Below are 17,919 nucleotides of genomic sequence, written 5' to 3'. Positions count from 1 at the left end.
GTCGTTAAATAAATCATAATTTACTTCTCCATAGGTTGGTCCTGAAAATAAAAATCATTGTGCTTAGGTACGAGGGCTCCATAGGCGTGGAGCCCAATTCAGATAAATTAGTCCAAATGGCTTAAAGCCCGCCCAGGTAATTTTATTTTCTAGTTACTTACTTTATATTAGTTACTTTAAACACTGCACGTGAACAATACTGATATATCATAATATTTCAACTACGAGAATAATTCTCTAATTATTAGCTTCACGTACCATGAATAATATTATCCCATAATTGCATTTTGCACTGAAACAAGACTGGCAGACAGGCGGGTTTTCACCTTTCAGTCTACCTGCAGTGCCTGCTGTCGTGATTTGGTGTAAAGAAGTCGCCTATCGCAATTCGCGGAATACCTTCACTTAGATAAACTTATTTCTTATTCTGCTAAACCTCCCTTTTATCCGACTTACAGACCACTGCGGGTAGGTTCACAAATTCGGACCTTCCTGAAAACAGTATCGGCGTGACGCAGGGCCACCACCGCAGAGATATCGCAGAACAATCACAAGACAACGGATAAACACCCAGTCCTGTGTTGGGAAGCATATGCGCTACACCTATAGTCACAACGGCAGACACTTAGTGATAATATGCGATAAGAAAGGTTGGTATTATTTAAGCATAGATTTGAACGAATAAATAGAATGAAACGTTCATAGTTATAGCCTTGAAAGGTAAATTAAATAGCTAATAAAGATACTATTTATTATATGATTGGTCTATCATTTGATATTTAGAAGCTGCAAACAGGTTAAATGCTGCACGCTACAGCTGAGTCTCCTCTCTCCCATGCTATGATTTGACGCTCGTAACAATCGTGGCTGAGGTAGCCACATATGTTTCATTAATTGCTTCCGCAATGTATGTACGAAACAATTTTCATTTTAAACTTATAAAACTAACGTAACAAATGAATGCCCAGTTATTACATTTTAATTTAAAGTTTGTTTATTTACTGGGTTAATCTATTAATGATTTGCTGAAGTTTCACTTCTTAAAATATTGACGGTGGGCTATTGCGTATGTTTTTACTTGTAAAAAAGCAGAACGCAGAGCGAGTATAAAGTTGCACCTCATTGGATGATGGAATGCAGTAGAGGAAGTGCAGCGATATGGCCAACTTAATATATTTGAAAACAACTCAGACAGTTAGTAAATTATTAAGTTTTCTTGGATGTTTAAAGGAATAGGGACATACATAAATAGAATTAACTGTGCTAATTATACTAATTTGCTTCAAATGGATTTTCTTAGTGCAGCGCAGTGCTATTTTATTATTTTATTAGAAGCATGACGTTATTGGTACTTCTGAATGATGTCATACCGATCGCCCCTTATTTTAATTTCGAGGGAAAATCGCAGATGTGCAGTTCGTGATTGTTTGTGACTGTGAAATGTTGTGTGCGTGGTTCAATTTTTGTGTTTGATAATGAAGGATATGAATAAATGTACGGCCTGAGAATGTCTTCGCGATTTGAAAGGTTAGTTACACATTTTATTGTAGACTATATTTGATATTTTCTGAAGATGAGTGTTTTTAAAATCTCACGAAAACTGTGATACGGTAGAATGGTAAAGTTAGTTTCAGTATCATGTATTGCATTACTTTGCATATACTACAACCGTTTAAAAATAGAGCTGTTTTAGTTTAATGAAGAGGTATAATATATTCCTTTCTTCATGGTAAAATGCAACGCGGTATGATTGAGTTATTTCCATAACCAAAGATAAGTAGAACTTCATTGGGTGCGTGCAGTTGCCTGGGAACTACATTCGGAATGTCACCCATACTAACAATGTAGCGTTTAAAAAATTTCGTTAGCCAGTTTTGCGTTTGTGTAAGAGTTGATAATAGTATTATGAAATACCATTTAATTGGTCAGTTTATTGTTCCAATTTGGCTTCCTCAGATAGGTTATGATGGAATATCCTTTGATCACGAAAATAGGGGAGCCATAATAAAATTAGGCCTATATTTTGTACCTGTTTTCATCTTGATATATTTTTAAAAGATGCACATTAATTCAAAAGAGTTTATTATAATTTTTGTGGTTTTGGCCTACTACTCGTGTATATATTATGTAGTTAACATTCTATTTGTAAAATATAATGCAATAGTTATTCGAGATTCCTCTTCATTATGTATTGTGCAAAAGAATTGAATGTGGATTCTTACCAAAAAAACAGGTTCATCCGAGTTTAACCATATCTTAGTGAGCCACCGGTGTAACTCAGTCGGTTAAGGCGCTTGCCTGCCGGTCTGAAGTTGCGTTCGGGCGCGGGTTCGATCCCCGCTTGGGCTGATTACCTGGTTTGGTTTTTTCCGAGGTTTTCCCCAACCGTAATGTGAATGCAAGGTAATCTATGGCGAATCTTTGGCCTCATCTCGCCAAAATATCATCTCGCTATTGCCAATCTAAACGACGCTAAATAACCTAGTGGTTGATACAGCGTCGTTAAATAACTAGAATAAAAAAAATATCTTAGTGAAGTAAAGTGACGTCAAAAACTTTTTCCATTCATTTTTAACTACCGTATGTCCTAATTGTACCTAGTATATGCAGTGTAAAATGTTACCATGGCAACTAAAACTTATATTTAAGCAAAGCCTGCATGGTATAGTCACAGTCCAGTGTATACAGTCACGAAACTAGAGTTGTTAGGGTGCTAGGAACAATAGACTTTGCCGATAGGCCTACTATTTCGCAATGTCTGTAATGAGGCGATATTAGCGACCCTAGTGGTTAGCAACTATCTATGGATGCATATTTACTACATATTGAGCCTCGTGACTGTATTCCAACAAACAAGGTAGGCTTACAATAAAAATGGTAAGGAAAATGTTTTTGATACCATTGTATTTCGTTCAACCGTACTAAGCGTCATTCCTAGAAATGCAAGGTTTATTTCATATTGAACTGTTTCATTCATTTAATGTTCTGCCCAACGGCAGGTCTTTTACTGCAAACCCAGCTTTCTCCAGTCTTTCCTATTTTCTGTCTTCCCCTTTCTCTCTCCTGTGATCCATATATCTCAATGTCTTATATTATTTGATATCTCCTTCTGCCTCGAACTCTTCTGCTGTTCACCATTTCTTTCAGTGCATCCTTCAGTAGGCAGTTTCTTCTCAGCCAGTGACCCAACCAATTCCTTTTCCTCTTTCTGATCAGTTTCAGCATCATTCTTTCTTCACCCACTCTTTCCAAGACAGCTTAAAGTCCTAGTACACCCGAAGTATTTGAAGCTGTCCATTTGCTCTACTGACTGTCTCATTTAGAATTTGCAAGTTTAACTTCTTTACTTTTCTTCCTATGACCATGGTCTTCTTCTTATTTGCATTTATCTTCATCCCATACTACTCACAGCTGTCATTTAGCTATTGAACGTTTTATTTTTTGTTTTATTGGGTTATTTTACGACGCTGTATCAACATTAAGGTTATTTAGCGTCTGAACGAAATGAAGGTGAAATGAGTCCGGGGTCCAGCACCGAAAGTTACCAAGGATTTGCTCGTATTGGATTGAGGGAAAACTCCGGAAAAAACTTCAACCAGGTAAATTGCCCCGACCGGGATACGAACCCGGGCCACCTGATGTCGCGGCCAGACGCGCTGACCGTTACTCCATAGGTGTGGACTGAACTGTTTATTCATTAATTATGTACATATTTAAATTGTATCTTTTTATTAGTATTTTACACTCATTATAAAGAATATTTACTCAGATTTGGTGCTCAAGTGTTTGTTACGAGATAGTTACCCTTAATAAAGCTTCATTAAGGCCACCATATGTCCGTAGAAATGTAGGATTGCTTTCGAGCCTCAGTGTCCTGCGTTCATAAAACATTTGACGGTACAGCCAAGTTTTTCGAGGCCCATTGTAAACCTGAAGTTTTTATGAATAGAAACCAGGTTTTCGTGCATACAGTCTATTCTACACAGAACTAGAACATATTGACAGTTAAACGGCTTCAAGGTGTCACTCTGGAAACCGCTGAAACCAGCCACCCAAACAGAGTCCATGCTGACAAGTCGCGACTTTTTCACATTAGCACGTGATAGCCAGCTGTTTTGTTCGGAAGTATCGAATCATCGTTACTGTTTTACAGCAAGCAATGGTGTTCTGTCATGGCTATTCTTCTCGTAGTTATTTTGTGTTGATGGAGGTGAATTATTTTGAGTTAAGTTTTAAATTTAATTTAGCTGTGTGAGTATTTCTAACGCGATTTATAGTGTTCGTACATTTATAAAATGTCGCAAGGCAGCAAGTTCTTACTCCCTCAGTTAACGGCAGTTTCACAGAACAAACTTTTACATAATTATAATAATGATCCGAGGCACGACAGCCCATTGAGAACCACGACCGACCAGCCGGCTGCTGGCCTCGCGTCCACATGCCGAAGCAGAGGTGGACGATCATCCAACCAGAATAGAGTTATCGTGTAGTTAATAGAATGATCCCCCAGCCGTTATAGCTGGCTTTCGTAATTATTTAATTATATTTGGGAAAATAAATATTACCTGCGTGAAATTTTAAAATCAGTCTCCTTATTTTGAATTGCTTAATTTTATTTGGCGATGTGATCGTGAAGGGATTAATTATATTATCCATCTTGTAGAATCGTCAGAAATAGCATAACTATCAACTTTCGCCATATTTACGTCATCAGGATAAACTGAAGTAGGCCTGATTCCGCGTCATTATTCGGCCTACTGATAATAGACTAATATCTGAAAGCCATCGGCGTAGCTCGGTCGCTTAAGGCGATTGCCTGCCGATCTGGAATTGCGCTCGGGCGCAGGTTCGATTCCCGCTTGGTCTGATTACCTGGTTGCGTTTTTTCCGAGGTTTTCCCCAACCCTAAGGCAAATGTCGTATAACCTATGGCGAACCCTCGGCCTCATCTCGCCAAATATCTCGCTATCACCAATCCCATCGACGCTAAATAATCTCGTAGTCGATACAGCGTCTTAAATAACGAAGTAAAAAATTATCTGAAACTCTTAGTTCGGGTAAACCACACACCCCACTATTTTTCTGTACTGTTTACTACACTGTGACATTCTGATTTATGTAGGCCTAACACTTCTGTAAATTACGAGACATTATTAGCTGATGTGAGGTCCGTGCATCTCTCCTTTGTAACTGTAAATTTATTAGCAGCAATTCTTGATTACGGTTTATACCATAGGCAAAGGCTATATTGTTTACACACTATGTACCATATTAGCATTCACTCATACTATATTATTATTATTATTATTATTATTATTATTATTATTATTATTATAGTCAGATTCCGTATGATACAAATTATTACGAGATTGTCAGTTGATCAGTTCCGCCCAGTGAACTCTGTGTATATTAAACAGGAGGCACTACTCAATGCTTTAAAAGCGTGACGCGAATTCTTCTAACAGAGTTTTTTCCTTGTCCCTTTTGCTATAAATGCTACGTTATACAATATCAGCTTGTTGTAATCTTCAAAATTATTTGTGGAACTCCAAACTGTTAATGTTTTCTATAGAATGTCAATGGAAGTTACTAAGTTATCAGCCTTGGAGTAAATGAAATCACAAAAATATTAAATATGCCTACCGGTAGACATACGCAGAAAAATAACGTGGTTTCTAAAGAAATAGTGTCTACGAAACCTAGCGACGTCGAATTTGACTCCCAGCAAACTTTAAATGAACTGGATGTAATTTTCGTATTCTTTTTAGTACCGTACTATGTTGTCCTCAGGGAAAGACCTGGCATAGTGTTTATACGAGATTCTTTATGTAAAAATACTGTATATAGAAAAGACAATAGCGTACGCAGGGCAAGGGTTTATATATTGTTCTTCCTGTAACACATATCGTCAAGTGAAATGTACTGCCTGATAATAGACAGGCTGTAGGCCTACTGTACATTTAAGACAGAACTCAGTCAGAGGTGTATAAACTATAGGAGGGTTAATCATGTAATATTTTTGTTCACAGTTATTTACATTGCAAGTTTAATGCCATTGATACTAATTTGAGGACAAGTAAGAGTTCACGGTCAATTAATTTTGGCCAAAATAGCGCAGAGGTAGTTCCATTCGTACTCCGCTAATACAACTCTATTGTTTTACAGCTGCTTCTTCAGTCTTACCAACATAAGTAAGCGTGACATTACGAAAGTTCCACGCTAGTGTACACTGGATTTTTTAAAGTTATGTTTTGTTAGATTACTAGCTTTGAATAGATTACATTAGGTTTGGTTAGTTTAGATATTTCTGTATTATTGCGTTACCATGTTAAGGTACAAGGTAATTTACATTCTTGGCTTCTAGTCGAGTCATACGTATTATATATATAAAAAAGAGAGAAAATCTTCCGACTCCAATTTCACACCGAAAATGAGGGCCGAAATTTGCTGTGAAAGTGGTGGCTGGCGGAGAGGTGCGGGAATTTGAGACAGATTAGGTTAGGTTAGCTTTTCATATGCTTTGAATTTACGAATCTGTGACAGGCCAGGTTAGTTTAGACCAGCGGTCGACAGCACAGAGCACCCTGGGGCTAGCGTCTCTTACCCGCGGAGAACACACTGCACCATGGTGCACTCGTAGCTGCTAGCGGGTATGCTCTCTACCTCTTCCTGCTGAACGACGGTGCACACGGGACGACTCCGCTTACCCTTTACACATTTCAGCGAGTGCTGACGACCACAGGTTTAGACTTTTGCTATGACTTACATGTTGAATGACTCGTAACTCCGAAAATCAAAATTTTAAAAGAGAAGCAAAAAACTATCTATATACCCAGGCTTTTAGGTATTCTTAACGAAACACTGCTATGTTGCAATAAAATCAGTCTTCTTAATGATGATGTGATTTTATATTGCTGTTTCATTTTGAGCCTGATTGCCGTACCTCTACCAGGTTAAATAAATAAATATTAAATACATATACTCACCTTCATTATGACGCACTTCTCATTTGAAACGTAATTTACTACACTCTCGAACAATTCTGTTTTTCTCCTAATAAGTATCACTATGAAATGCATATATATCCAACTATATTTCCTCAAAAAGAACCCTTACAAATTCCTCGTCTTTCACTTAAAAAATTAGCAGAAGTACCTGTGCTGATTGCTCTTTAATTTTTATTGGCAATAATCTATCTGAAAATTGGCATTAGCCGTTACGTTATGTCCCCCCCCCCCAGGAAATTAAAAAAAAAAATAGGCGTTTTTCTTACGTATACAATCCAAATTAGGATTGAGACATGAAGTGTATTATTTAAAGGTATACAGTTACAGACACAGCCGTATCTCTCCTTTTATAATACACGTCAAATATTGTGGACACATTAGTAAAAAAAAAAATATGTACCTACAGGTCTCAAGTGAGTTTTAAGTGATTTAATATGTTTTCAAATAATATTTTTGTTTATTTTATTGAAATATTTTATAAAATTTATGAGACAAAGTAAATATGGAATAATGTTTTATATTTATTAGGATAAATTACGTAGCCCTACAGCCACTGCTTCTTGTTATTGAACACAGTTGATCCACAGTCTAGTATATACAGTCGCGAAGCTCAATTCGTAGTAAATATGCAAACATTCGGTAGTTGCTCACCACTAGGATCGCTAATATCGCCTCATTACAGGCAATGCAAAATAGTTCCGTCACAGTCGATTGTTTCTAGCATCCTCAAAACTCAATCTTCGCGACTGTATATAGTAGACTGTGGTTGATCCTTAAAATCTTTGATACAGATAGGTAGACATCTTTGTCTGGTTATTACACTGTTATTGTAGAATAGCATCTCTGTGAAACAGGCAAGATACGACAGCCACTCTTACAGAACGTTTTTACCCACTGTTATCAGATGTATAATAATAAGTTACAACTAAATTTTCTTAGGAATGAATTTGTCAGTGTTTCTATCTTCGACATTATTATTACTTACTTACAAATGGCTTTCAAGGAACCCGGAGATTCATTGCCGCCCTCACATAAGTCCGCTATCAATCCCTATATTGTGCAAGATTAATTCAATCTCTATCATTATATCCCACCTCCCTCAAATTCATTTTAATATTTTCCTCTCATCTACGTCTCGGTCTCCCCAAAGGTCTTTTTCCCTCCGGCTTCCCACTAATACTCTATATGCATTTCTGGATTCGCCCATACGTGCTACATGCCCTGCCCATCTCAAACGTCTGGATTTAATGTTCCTAATTACTTCAGTTGACGAATAAAATGGGTGCAGCTCTACGTTGTATAACTTTCTCCATCCTCCTGTAACTTCATCCCTCTTAGCCCTAAATATATTCCTAAGAACCTTATTCTCAAATATCCTTAATCTCTATTTCTCTCTCAAAGTGAGAGTCCAAGTTTCACAACCATACAGGAGAACGAGTAATATAACTTTTATAAATTCTAAGGTTTTTTGAAAGCAGATTAGATGACAAAAGCTTCTCAGCCGAATAATAACAGGGATTTCCCATATTTATTCTGTGTTTTTAATTTCCTCTCGAGTGTCGTTTATATTTCTTACTCATTTATTATTGTTAATATGATTTATTATTATTATTATTATTATTATTATTATTATTATTATTATTATTATTATTATTATTATTATGCAAAACACACTAGTTCTGTGTAATTCGCTTGCCTATTCCAGTTGTGGGATATCTACTCTTCATAGGTTGGCAGCGTTAGAAAGGCGGCCTAATGTGTCCGAAATTTGTTATCGCGTAGCAATGTGCATGCTGTACGAATTTTTCCTATTTAAGAAACGAAATAATTTGGGAGGAAGGATCGCCACACAGCGCCTTCCATTGGTTATTATTTTCATATTTAATGATTAAATGATATTTTTCATATGCCACGATGGCGCTTACATATATTCAAGTTTCATTTTATTTACTATTGATAACGTCTGTTCAATAAAATGTTTAAATAGTACAAAAATAAAAACTAACCAAATTAAATTATAACATACTTGAATTAATAGTCATGATAAAACCAATACGTAAGAAAATTAACTAAAAATAGCGTCAATATCGATAGTAGAGATCTGAGATGTACTATTTCAGTTCTGGGGGGCTCTGACGGCGCCAAGGTACTACTTTTCAAGGTCTGGCAGCGCCAGGGCACTTTTCGGATTTTCATATTACCGTAAGATTTTGCCGTTATATTAATTAAAAAGTCATGTTTTATTCACATTTAAACAATTTCAAAGTTGGGTAAACTACAACTTTATCTAAATTTGAACCCGTGCATTTCCATCTGACATTCCACAAGTATTCCTGGGGAAATTATTGTGGTGGTGGTGGTGGTGGTTGTGGTGGTGGTGACAACTACCGAAATTCGAAATTCCAGAGTCTGGAAACTTTTTTTGTTTAGAAACGCCTTTGGTGGAGCCTACATTTTGAGTTTCATTTAAAATCAAAATTCATTGTGAGTTTTTGTTACACTGTTTTTCGAATGTACAATATTAATTTTTTATTTGGTTGATTAACTATTGTATATCAACTGCTGGGTTATTTGGCGTCGATGGAATTGGTGATAGCGAGATGGTATCTGGTGAGATGAGGTCGAGGATTCTCCATGTATTACCTGACATTCGCCTTACGGTTGGGAATAACCTTGGAAAATTCCGAACGAGGTAATCAGCCCAATGCTGGAATCGAACCCACGTCAGAATGCAAACTCGGATGACTAGACAAACGCGCTACTGCCTGAGCTACGCCGCTGTCTGGCATTAAATTTAATGGTCACAATTTAACAATGAAGTTACTACCCTCCTTGTCTTCTAATATTTAGACTCCTAGGCCTACTGTAATACTTCAATATTTTCAGTAGGCCTATATATTTTTTTCGTTGCTGACATAAATGCAAGGGAGAGTAAGAAGACTGAGGAAGCAGACAGACACTGTAGTTTTTTATAGGCTGAGTAGCGTAATGTTTTCAAGCCGCTTGTAGACTACACGGCTCTCTGATTGGTTGAATGTCTGTGCTTCGTAACTCGAGAACGGCTGTGTGGGACAGTACAAGGCGGTGTTGAAACATTCATGTGAATTCTGAAAGCTAAAAACAGAGAAGTGCCAAAATGTAATGCAAGCTTTTTAATGATGATGATAATAATAATAATAATAATAATAATAATAATAATAATAATAATAATAATAATACTAATGATAAGAATAATTCTGATTTTGTTTATTGCTCAGAATATTAATACACCATATTAAAGAACAGATAAGCACAGGATGGTCTAAAATCTGAGGGATGACAAATTTAAAAAATGTATTGAAAGTCATTAAATATGTTGTTACTGTTGTCATGTATATTGTATTTTATCTTCATAATAATAATAATAATAATAATAATAATAATACTATTATTATTATTATTATTATTATTATTATTATTATTTTATATTCGACAGATAATGGAGAAAAAATGGGAGTATAAGCGTACAGTGCATCAGTTATTCATAGATTTCAAAAAGGCATATGACTCGGTTAAGAGAGAAGTTTTATATGATATTCTTACTGAATTTGGTATTCCCAAGCATCTAGTTCATTAATTAAAATGTGTGTCAGTGAAACGTACAGCAAAGTTCGTATAGGTCAGTTTCTGTCAGATGCGTTTCCAATTCACTGTGGGCTAAAGCAAGGAGATGCACTATCACCTTTACTTTTTAACTTTGCTCTAGAGTATGCTATTAGGAAAGTCCAGGATAACAGAGAGAGTTTGGAATTGAACGGGTTACATCAGCTGCTTGTCTATGCGGATGTCGTGAATATGTTAGGAGAAAATCCACAAACGATTAGGGAAAACACGGGAATTTTACTGGAAGCAAGTAAAGAGATAGGTTTGGAAGTAAATTCCGAAAAGACAAAGTATATGATTATGTCTCGTGAAGATTATATAGTACGAAATGGAAATGTAAAAATGGGAAATTATCTTTTGAAGATGTGGAGAAGTTCAAATATCTTGGAGCAACAGTAACAAATATAAATGATACTCGGGAGGAAATTAAACACGGAATAAATATGGGAAATGCCTGTTATTATTCGGCTGAGAAGCTTTTATCATTCAGTCTGCTGTCAAAAAATCTGAAAGTTAGAATTTATAGAACAAATATATTACCAGTTGTTCTTTATGGTTGTGAAACTTGGACTGTCACTTTGAGAGGTGAACATATGTTAAGGGTGTTTGAGAATAAGGTGCTTAGGAAAATATTTGGGGCTAAAAGGGATGGAGTTACAGGAGAATGGGGAAAGTTACACAACACAGAACTTCACGCATTGTAATCTTCACGTGACATAATTAGGAACATTAAATCCAGACGTTTGAGACGGGCAGGGCATGTAGGACGTATGGGCGAATCCAGAAATGCATATAGAGTGTTAGTTGGGAGGCCGGAGAGAAAAAGACCTTTAGGGAAGCCGAGGCATAGATGGGAAGATAATATTAAAATGGATTTGAGGGAGGCGGGATATGATGATAGAGAATGGATTGATCTTGCTCAGGATAGGGACCACTGGCGGGCTTATGTGAGGGCGGCAATGAACCTCCGGGTTCTTTAAAAGCCAGTAAGTATTATTATTATTATTATTATTATTATTATTATTGTTATTATTATTATTATTATTATTATTATTATTATTATTATTATTATTTCATTGTTGAAGATTAATGCTAGATGCTGCAGTTAATCTATGAGATTAGGAGGCGACCCGGGTTCGATTCCTGTTCAGGTCTGATGGAATTTGTGATGGACTAAAGAGATATTGCACAGTGTTTTCTCTGGGTACTCCCATTTACTTCTTTCGTCCCACCGACACTTTCCATTTCCTATAAATTCGTTTATTATCCTATATTATAATTGGAAAAATCTTTTTACAACAAATAGAAACCTCCAAAGGGTTGAGACAAGGCTGCAGCTTATCACCAATACTGTTCAATATATACATGGAACAAACAAAGCTGTCAAGGAATGGGAATAAAAATAGGAGATAAATTCCTATTTAATTTACGATTTTCAGACGATCAAGTAGTGATTGCCCAAGATCTTTTTGTTTTGGAATTTATGGTCAAAAGATAAAAGAAATTTTATGAATCCTGGGGTCCCTCTATAAATTATAAGAAGACAGAATATTTGGCCATTAATACTAAAAGTAGTGATAATATTGTTATAGATGATAAAATTGAAATTAAACAAGTTAACCAGGCAAAATACCTAGGTACCTAAAGCAGAAGGTTTGGCGAAGAGGAATTAAAAAATCGAATTGAACAAAGTAAAAAATTATGACATGTTTTAATTCTGTATGGTGGCATAAACATCTTTGGAAGGATACCAGAAAATATAATAGCAAAATGTTAGTTGAATCTCTATTAAACTACGGAAGTGAAATATGGGTAACGAATGCATATTATAGAAAAAGAATTTTGGCCGTAGAAATGGATTATTTGAGACTAAGTGCTAGAGTCTCCCGCTTGGACCACATTAAAAATGAAGAAATTAGGCATAGAATGGATGCTGAAGAGACATGTTAAATAGAATAGACAATAAGAGTTTGGTCATCTGATGAAAATGGGCGAAGATAGATGGCCTAAACAAATGTACCAGTGGAAATCTCCAGGAAAAAGAGGAAGAGGTAGACCAAAAAGAACTTGGGACAACGAAGTAATGGAAATCATGCACAAGAGGGGGTTGAGGACTGACGACGCAAAGACAGAAGGCTTTGGAGGATTGGCACAGGAAGACGGCAGTAGCTGTAGAATCTATACTAATAATAAATCTGTAGCCGAAATTTTTCTGGTAATTTTCGATTTTCCAAAAATAATTGGTCCTAACATATATAATTAACCACCCTGAAACCGAAAATCGCTTTTTTGAAAGTTTTGTTTGTATGTCTGTCTGTCTGTCTGTCTGTCTGTCTGTCTGTATGTTTGTTACCTTTTCACGCGATAATGGCTGAACGGATTTCGATGAAAATTGGAATATAAATTAAGTTCGTTGTAACTTAGATTTTAGGCTATATGGCATTCAAAATACATTATTTAAAAGGGGGGTTATAAGGGGGCCTGAATTAAATAAATCGAAATATCTCGCTTATTATTGATTTTTGTGAAAAATGTTACATAACAAGAGTTTCTTTGAAATTAATTTGCGATAAGTTTTATTCCTTGAAAAATTTTGATAGGACTGATATTTAATGAGATAAATGAGTTTTAAAATTAAAATAACTGTCATCAAATGCCGCGTAATGAATTAAAAAAACAAATGACTTCGTCTATAAAGGGCCTTGGACAGCAACAATCGAAAGCTAAGAAAGATAGCCTAGAGATAATGTTTGTATGAAGTAATATCGGAAGCTAAATTAACCGATTTGTATAATTAATTATTATTTCACCATTGGAAAGTGTAGTTTCTCTAGATGGACATAATGCTATAATGTTATTACAGTAACTTCTGATATAATATAATATAATATAATATAATATAATATAATATAATATAATATAATATATAATATAATATAATATAATATAATATAATATAATATAATATAATATAATATATAATATAGTATAATATAGTATAATATAATATAATATAATATAATATAATATAATATAATATAATATAATATAATTTAAGTTATTTGAAGGGTTCAGAACCATAGTGGGCCAAGCGCCATTTACTGAATACGTAGAAAACAAGGGTTAAAATTAAGTTATTACCATAATTCAATGGAAACCTATAACAAGTAAAATATAATATACACATTAAATCTAAATGATGTCAATCTCCATTAAACTATGGTTGCATGTAATAAAAATTAAGAAACATGTTAAAGGAATTGTCATTGCACCAAATGAGTGGTCTCTGGACCAAAATGATCGCATTTTAATTATTTAAATACAATTTAAACTAAGTAACATATTAAAGGATTTATCCTTCTATCAAACACGAATGTTCCTTGGATCAAATGTCCTATTTTAATTATGTAATTGCTTTATATTTATTTCTAAGGAGTGCAGCGGAGCGCACGGGTACGGCTAGTCCTAAATATGTATCTTTAAGAGAGTACTAGTTAAAAAATAGGAGTCGTTTGGGTGGCGCAGTCGGTATATTGCTGGTCTTTTGTGCACAAGTTTGCGAGTTCGATCCCGGCCCAGGTCGATGACATTTAAGTGTGCTCAAATGCGACAGGTTCATATCAGCAAATTTACTGGCATGTAAAAGACAAAATTCCGGCACACCGGCGATGTTGGTATAACCTCGGTAGTTGCAAACGTCGTTAAATTAAGCAATTTAAAATTGAAGTAAAACTAGGCTGGGGTGATGTCTTGGGGTAGTACGAGTTTCCGATTTTGACTGATAATTATAATTAGAAACTCTCTGGCTGACCCCGAACAAAGACGATGTTCCGAGAAGAATTAATTATTGAGTGTAGAATTTCTGTATGCAGTAGCGAATTTAGTGCCTGTTTTTATTCCAGTTCGTCCAACCAAATGACTGCATGGATAGTGTGATAGATGAGATTCTTAAAGAAGATAGGCAAGTGATGTAATATAACATTTCATTTGTTAATATTTCGAGTTTAATAACTTTTGAAACAGCCTGTGAATTCGTATGTCAATTGGCAGAAGCTTCTTCTGTTTGGGAAGGTTTGGCAACGTTGAGCGGAGGCGGGATATTCTAAAGTGATATTGATGTAATTTTGCTTGCTCATTGCTTTCGATGTATGTAATGTGTACTTTTTCAACATTACTTTATGCACAAAGGTAAGATCAAGATTCAGAGTAGTGATGTAAATTATTACGGATTCGAAAATAGTGTTTTATTGCAATCAATTAGCTATACTTCAGAATACGGTGTAAGAATGCTACATACATACAAAGACTGCCACTTAAAATAATTACAAAAAACATGTTTTTTTTTTTGTTGGTAGTACAAAGGTAAATAAATAAATAAAAAAGATATTCCATGCACCGAATATAATAAAATCAACAATGGAATAAAGACGTAAGTTCCTACGAAGTATTCTTAAGTTCCATTCAATTAACGAATTTGTGGCTAGCAAACTGACAGTGTTTTGCGACTTTATGGTGTTTCACCTGTAACGTGAAAGGTCTAGGATACATTTTAATATTATCTTACGCGATTGTCTATTGTGGTTTTCTATAAATACCGTATTTCAGATGCCCAGGAAACCCGTTTTAGTTTGAACATGGCCAGTCACTATAACAATACTGTTATCCTAAATTATTTGTTATAAACTTTTTAAAATATAATTTTAAATAAAAGTAACTGCAGAAAAGAAGCTAAGAATGTAAATTATGCAAATAAAATAAAAATGTAAATAGAGGAAACTATTGACATATTATAATAAAGTATGAGGGTGTAAATACAGTTAGGCCAAGTATAAAGATCTATGAAAAATGAAGAAACATACCTTCAACATAATACGTAACAAAATACATCATTATCTATTAAGTATGTGGCAATTAGCGTAAACTCAGAGAACTTTAAATCCTGTAAATACGAAGTGAAAAGAAACATATTTATAACTAATTTATTACAAAAGGAATAATATTAATAAACAAACCTTGAAAACCAACAAAGTAAGTGTATGCATCTACAAATTATACAGGGACATCATTTTATTTTTACTTCAATTTTTATTGTACCTGCGTTTGTAAATGTACTTGACTCCCACCCCTTTCACTAATGTCTTTGCTAACGTCAGTCACACAAACTTACGGCCGCTGTTGCTAGCAGTGAAATAAACAGTACAGAGTACAGTGTGTTTCAGAAATATGTTGCATTTTCTATAGAAGGAAAAGCTTATATTATTGAAGTTTATTTTCACACAGGTATGGTGTGTAGCATAACTGAATTTATCTGTGTGGACTGAGCACAAGTGAAGGTTAGACTTACCGAAAGTACGGTACCCTATAATATGGTACGGTACTTAACAGCATTATTTAAACAAGAGTTTTGTTTTACTGTTTGTAGGTATGAAGGACGATGATAGAAACTGGAATTATAATATAACCGAATGTGAACAACAATTTTTTTTTACAATTTCCTGATTATATCATTACGGAATATTTTCGTAGAAATGTCATTAATCTGGTAGATAAATTTAAAGCAAAAGAGTGTACAGAAAGAAAGAAAAGTGTAATATGGCCAACAAAGGTGACAGAAGATGTTGTAGAAGATGCTAGAGAAAGGATGCAGCGAGGTCCTAATAAGTCGGTCAAGAAGCTAGCTGTAGAATTTGGGGTTTCTTACGGAAGTGCTCACAAAATTTTCAGGAATAAATTAGATTAGTAATATGCTGAATGAAGTAGACATTACATAATGAATATAACTGCCTGAAGAGTTGAGTTTGTGAAAAAAAAATTACTATTCTACTGTTTTTCGATAAAATACTGTAAAAGTAATGATCAAACTGAAAATCGTAATACTGTATTTCCCTGTAACATAAATGGATACACTACTTTTCTCTCCTCCTATAGCTAATAAAATGATTTGTTTACATATTGCACTAGTAACACAAAACTCCTGTAATGGAAGGGGGTAACAGTGTTTCCGAGTATAACCAGGTCATTGTTAAAAATGTTGGTAAAAATAAAGTGATGTCCCTGTACAAACTTCTAATATCAGCCAGGGAATATAATATGTTACAAATAAATTTTCTTAAAGACGCAATCCTGTTGCCTCAAGACAAAATATGATGCCATTTTTGCAGCCTTTCAGGAGCGAGAATTTAAAGTTTGAACGATTGTATAAAATCATAGTATCATGTTTCATACCAATTGATTAGAGAGAAAATTATATAAATACCAGATGCTCTCGCGCCTGTTCGCTCTCGCGCCTGTGGAATACCCTACCCAGTGACATCAGAGACTGTCGGAATTTAGTAGCGTTCAAAAGCAAGCTTATTAAGCATTTTCTTACTGCGTAGAGTAGGTTTACTTTGTACTTAATCAATAAAAGAAATGCTTCTCTCTTCTTAACTTTTACAATAAACTGTCTAGCTTTCATTAATCAGTTAATCTTTTAGTCCTTTGATTTTTATTGTATCTGTAAATTTAATATTAATTCTAATTATAATTGTAATTGTTTTATTAATATTGTAGTTGTAATTTCCTGGTAGAGGGGAAGAGAAGCCTGATGGCCTTATCTCTACCAGGTTAAATAAGCAAGCAAGCAAGCAAGCAATTTGCCACAATAGAAATAACATTAGAATGCACAAAATACAGAGAAATCTCATTTTCACCAAATATTGATTCATCACATTTGCCTTGGAATCACAGAATTTCTGTGGAGCCTATATATAGAGGCGTTTCCTCTTAATCGAGTATTTTCTGAGGGTTTTCTATAGCACACTGAAGGTTTTATTGACGAAAAAAGTGAAACAAAAAGACTAATTTTCCGTGGGAAGGTATTTTGGAATGTGAAAAATTAGTATGGGACGTCAGTTGACTTGAAATCATTAGAAAGTAGGTAAACAGTGGAAATAATTGATCGGTACAGATAATCTAAAAGTGATTATTTAACACGTGAAATAAAGAGGTAGAACACTTAAACATAAACGTGAAACGCATATTTAACTTCACTTAGTATATGCAAGGCATAAAAAAGACCTACGGATTCATATACACGAGGCTTACGAAAAGCCTAAACTAAGCTAATGTAATCTAACCTGTCAGAGATTCCTGCAGCGAAGAACTTACAAATATTCAAGTTGGAAGATTCAGTATTGCGTGCTATAGAAGAACCTTTTTCGTGTCCACAGTGACATGTCCGCTAGCTTTGTCTAAAGTGCGGCCATGAATTACGCAAAACGCACTAGCT

Source organism: Periplaneta americana, unplaced genomic scaffold (assembly GCF_040183065.1).
Source record: "Periplaneta americana isolate PAMFEO1 unplaced genomic scaffold, P.americana_PAMFEO1_priV1 scaffold_18, whole genome shotgun sequence".
NCBI lineage: Eukaryota > Metazoa > Arthropoda > Insecta > Blattodea > Blattidae > Periplaneta > Periplaneta americana.
The sequence above is the reverse complement of the archived record's forward strand: the minus strand, read 5'-3'. Positions refer to the sequence as shown.